The following is a 5,703-nucleotide window of genomic DNA, read 5'->3' as shown; positions in this document are numbered from 1 at the left end:
AGGAGAAACACATCATGGGATTCCACTTTTGGGTGGATTGTCCTGCTGAAAGGGTATCTGTCCTAAAACAAGTACCCCCGAGGGAAAAAACTTTACCCACATTGATTGTGACCACACCTATGTGTAAGCCCCAACCCCTCATGCTTGGGATTTAACTAGACTGTAAGAGTGGGTTGGAGGATCCAGATTCCAGAACCAGAAGGAGAATGAAGAGGGATGGAGGGGGAGAATGAAGTAACATGGGGGAGGAAGAAGCAGGAGGAGAATCAGAGGAGAATGGAGATGGAGATGGAATAAACTGCAACTGACACCAACTAGACTGGCCCTCATTCCTTCCTTCGCCTGCCCATCGCCAACGACCTCCCTGGGGTGGGGAAAACAGCCTGAGAATACCGAACGCGGGCGATGGGGTGAGATAGACCCATGCAATCTTTTTGTGTTTACGCAGAGTCCCACAGGGCTCTCAGTTATCCTCAGTTATGGTGGTGCTGACACACAGAACATGTGTGTTCCCAGGGAGCATGATGAGACTCCATGTCTGAGGTTGGTCATGAAGGTAGACTCCTTTTCACAGGAAAACCCCCCTCTTCCCAGAATAAAAGCAGGTGTTCAGAAGAACCCTGTTTTTGTTTTGCACAAGGAGTTTGGACATCATGAGTTGATTTTATCAATTCTGGAAATAATGGAAATCTCCCTGTGGCAAGGCGGAAAGGACCAACCAATGTTATCCTACACCCTCCAAATCCTGATGCATGTCAGCCAAGGTCTAACCTTGCAGCAACCTTGCCCAGGTTAAGAGTCTCAGAAATAGACAACTCTCAGCCGGTTTAACTCTTCTCTGCAACAGTAACATTGTAGTGCCATGATTTTAACCTTTCTTCTTCCCTGCCCTTCCTCCCTGCAGAGACGGCTAGAAGGCACTTGGGTTGGTGCTCTTGGACAGTGGAAGGGGGGCAGGCATGTTGGCAGAAGAAGAAGACTCTCCTTAGACATCCAGTGTAATGTGGCTTCGAAGAACGGGAACCAGGTGAAGTAGAAAAAACAGGATTTTTCAGATACTGTCAGGTCTTGTTTCAAATACTGTTTGATCTTTCTATAGAACTTTCACATTTTCAAATCTTTCTGTTTCTGGTTTTATGGATAATGTATAATATTTTTGATCATCAGAGGCCTGCAAGAGTTGGATAAGTTTGGTAGGAAGTCAGATGACCTCCTTTTAGGAGAAATATCTGATAGGCTTACAGGACTGCAGATTGGCAGGTAAGCTGAAAATGTAGACACAGTATTTGAGTTGACAGTCTCCTAACATCTAACATTTTAATTTTTTTTTTTTTTGCTTTTTTGGGTCACACCCAGCGATGAACAGGGATTACTCCTGGCTGTGCACTCAGAAATTACTCCTGGTGTTGCTCAGGGGACCATAAGGGATGCTGGGAATCAAACCTGGGTCAACTGCGTTCAAGGTAAATGCCCTACCCACTATACTATTGCTCCAGCTCCACCATTTTAGTTTTTGATAAATATGTCTGAGCGCAATTTAGAATGTATTGACATCCTAAAGGGAATGCAAGGATATTACAGAATGTAGTCTGTTCCCCAAAGATGATTACAGTTTAATTATAAAACCAGATAGTCCAAAGTGAGATTCTTGGAGGGAAAAAGTAGATTTATTTGGTCCCCGAGCACTGCCAGGAGTGATCTCTGAGCACCACTGGCTGTGAAATCCCCACCCTCTAAAAGATGAGGAATACTATGCAACTGTTAGGAAAAATGAAGTAGTGAAATTTGCTTATAAATGAATGCACATGGACAGCGTCATGCTGAGTGAAATGAATCTGAAGCAGAGGGACAGACATAGAATGATTGCACTCATTTGTGGGACATAAAATACAGTATGTTCATTTGTGGGGCTGAAGCGATAGCACAGCGGTAAGGCATTTGCCTTGCACGCAGCCAACATAGCCGACTCGAGTTTGATTCCTCTGCCCCTCTCGGAGAGCGCGGCAAGCTACCGAGAGTATCTCGCCAGCACGGCAGAGCCTGGCAGGCTACCCATGACGTATTCGATATGCCAAAAACAGTAACAACAAAGTCTCACAATGGAGACGTTACTGGGCCCACTCGAGCAAATCGATGAACAACGGGAAGACCGTGACCATGATGTTCATTTGTGGGACACAAAAATACAGTATGAGATAATATCCAAGGACAGTAGAAACACAGGCCATACAAGTGCCTTAACTCTGTACTATCTCTCAGCTCTAAATAAGAGCATTTTAATTAATTAATTAATTAATTAATTTTTAAATTATTGAGATACAGTTACAAAGCTTTCATGATTAAGTTTCAGTCCTACAAAAATTGAACACCCATCTCTCCACCAGTGTACATTTTCCACCACCAATGTCCCCAGTATCACTCCCACCACCTCTACCCCACCCCACCCCCTGCCTCTATGATATCAGACAATTTCCTTCTTACTCTCTTTCCACCTTTGGGCCTTATGGTTTGCAATACAGATACTGAGAGGTCATCATGTTTGGTCCTTTATCTGTTTTCAGCACACATCTCCCATCTCGAGCGATCCCTCCAACCATCATTGACTTAGTGATCTCTTCTCTATCCCAGCTGCCTTCTCCTCCAGATCATGTGACAGGCTTCCAACATAGAGCAATCTTCCTGGCCCTTGGCTCTACTGTCATTGCGTGTTAATCTTATGTGTTATTTTATATTCCATAAATGAGTGCAGTCATTCTATGTCTGTCCCTAAGAGCATTTTTGACAGACTTTGAGTGATGTCCAGCTGAGTATGTCTTCTAAATATAAAATTAGAAAAGAATCTCCTCCACAATATTTCATATTCCTTCCACCTGCTTTTAGCGCTTGCTTTGATTTGCACCTTCCTTGCTAGCCAGGTGAAAGAGACTCCTCATTGCAGAGATCCTGTCTTCTCATACACTCACATTTCTTAGTCTGTAGCTTAGTTTCCTGTGTCCAAAGTCTGATTTATGTTCAATCTGAACAAGAAATGAGAACTGCTGCTGAGCAATGACTATATTATTTTAGGACTAACATGAGAGGACTTTCAGTTCCTTTTTACTGTTGGTTAAAAATGTGATGACAAATCTTCCATCCTAAAAAATTCAACAATGACATCCCCTCTTTTAGTCATACTCACATTTTGAATTCAGTTTTCCAAATAAGGAAATTGAGGCAGAAACATTAGTTTGACAGGAAACATACATCAGTGTTGCTTGAAAAACAAAACAAAACAGAATAAAAGGATGGTGGTGGGGACTGTCTTGAAAATGAGAAAGCAGAAGTAAAACAGAAAGAAAGTAGATAAAAAAATGCTTAGTCTTCCTAGTTTGGCACATAGTAGGTACAAAACAAATGCTAATTCCTCTCTCTCTCTCTCTCTCTCTCTCTCTCTCTCTTTCTCTGCCTAGGTGTCAGAAACAATTTCTTCCCACTCAATATTGATATTGACCTTTCTTTCCGTTTAGGAGATTACAAGAGTTTTTTTTTTTTAAAGACACTTACCATAAATTGTATGATGTTTAGCTTCTACAGAAGTGTGAAAAAGTCCTGTTGTTAAAAGTGGATTATATCCTTCCAGCCCCCGCCCCTTGGGTGGAAGCCCAGAAAGTGCTAGACAAAGCAAGGTGGAGATTCTTCCTGACTAATGAGAGTGTTGATGCGTGTGTGAATGTTGTGTATGTATGGCTGTGAACGTATGTGTCCAGGTTCTGGAAGTATTTTGGCAATGAGAATTAAGGACTCCCAGAGAGGAATTAATCCACTGTATAAAGGCAAAAAGACCCGCGCTACAAAGTGGAGTTGGAATTAGCTATCTTTAAATTTCTCAATTTGGAAATGCACAGCCCAATTAAAACAAATATCTGTGGCAAATAGAATAACTAGATAAGGATATGTAAGGTATTAAGAGGGGATAACTTGATCACCTATGGCCCCATAATATAGAAAGGATAAGGGCATAGAGGAAAATAAATAAATGTGGGTAGAAAGATGATGTGGACAGGAAGTAATGGGATGCAGGGATCAAGGGCTTCAGGTACAGCCATGATGTTGAGAAATGGTATGGCCTGTTATCTATACTGCAGAGTCAACAACTCTGAAAGCAGAAGATCCAAACTATGACAACCAAACCTAAAAATGTGCCTATTGAAGAGGCAGGCTGGAGGGTGGAAAGGAACTTGGGACACTAAAAGCCCATAATAACTGTATTATGAACACTTTATAAACCATGGTTTTTAAATATATATATATATATATATATAAAGTTGTTGTGTCTGTAATTCACAGGAATAGACATTTAAAACAGAAATCCTGTCCATCTCCAAACCTTTTCTCTATGGGCATTCATTTTCATTGGTTGGGACACTGGTGGAGGGAAGTTGGTACTGGTGATGGGACTGATGCTGGAACATTGACACCTAAAACTCAAGTCTGTAAATTCTATGTCTGAATGTAGCACTGTAGCACTGTCCTCCCGTTGTTCATCGATTTGCTTGAGCAGGCACCAGTTACATCTCACAACAAATTGTGAGACTTGTTGTTAATGTTTTTTTGGCATATTGAATACGTCATGGGTAGCTTGCCAGGCTTTGCCGTGAGGGTTAGATACTCTCGGTAGCTTGCTTGCCGGGCTCTCCAAGAGGGGCAGAGGAATTGAATTTGGATCAGCGGCTTGCAAGGCAAACGCCCTACCCGCTGTGCTATCGCTCTAGCCCCTGTGTCTGAATAAAGCAAATTAAACTTAAAATTAAAATAAAAATTCCCCAAGTTGGAAACGCACAACCCAAAGAAAGCAATATTTTGTGTCACATATTGGGGCAATTTCTCTACCCAAACCAGAAGTCAAAATATGATTATTTGAGTCTTGCAGAATTTTAAGAATTTGTGATCAGAATAGCAGATCCCATTCACGATGGGGTCATTAAGTTCTTGTCTGCTGTATAACCAGAAACAACTCTTGGTTGCTAGTGGAGCCTTCTGTTATCGTTTCTGTTTGTGGAGTTTAGTTGTCTTCTATGCTACTTTCCCATCTAATTTGGTATGCTCCTACTGAATGTCAGTATTGTAGAATTTGGAGGTGTCCAGACTTCAGGATCTCTAGGTCTGGGTCATGAGTTGAAAATGCATAGACTTCAATGAAAGAAACATCCAGCAACTTTTTTGGTTGTATAGTCAAAGGTGCTTGAGTCATTGGCATGTGAGATCAATATATCTGCATGTTAGTCCTAAGTTCTGATAGAAATGACATGCAATTATGCTGCCATTCTTGACTATCAGGACGTGACTGGTGTGCGGACACTAATGATGAAAATTTCTGCTTGGCAATGGCAGAAGTTAAGTCTCCCATATTCTATAGAGGGATTATGTAACATAAAAGAAATAGAATTTAGAACCTCAAGAAATAAATGCTTACCTCTTTATTGAAAAAAGAAAAGAAAAGGCATAGACTGTGGAAAGTGGGTGTGACTTCTGGATTCTAGAAGTGTAGTGTATGTGTGTGTGTGTCGGGGTGGGGGGGGGCTGAAAACTGTGTATACCTGGAATTTTCATGGTTTGATGTCTCTGCAGAGACTATTCATGATGAACTGTGACTGGGTCATTGGTGTAGCAGCAGCTGTGTATTGTGGGTGTGGCTGAAGAGATTTGGGCAGGATGGGAATTCAG

General features: G+C 41.7%; 1 pseudogene; it reads left to right on the top strand.

Annotated features, from left to right (window-relative positions):
* The first annotated feature begins 5,113 nt into the window (after positions 1 to 5,113).
* On the top strand, positions 5,114 to 5,339 carry LOC130042241 (uncharacterized; annotated as a pseudogene).
* Positions 5,340 to 5,703: the final 364 nt, after the last annotated feature.

This window comes from Sorex fumeus, unplaced genomic scaffold (genome assembly GCF_029834395.1).
Source record: "Sorex fumeus unplaced genomic scaffold, SorFum_2.1 ptg000098l, whole genome shotgun sequence".
Lineage (NCBI taxonomy): Eukaryota > Metazoa > Chordata > Mammalia > Eulipotyphla > Soricidae > Sorex > Sorex fumeus.
The sequence above is the reverse complement of the archived record's forward strand: the minus strand, read 5'-3'. Positions and strand labels throughout refer to the sequence as shown.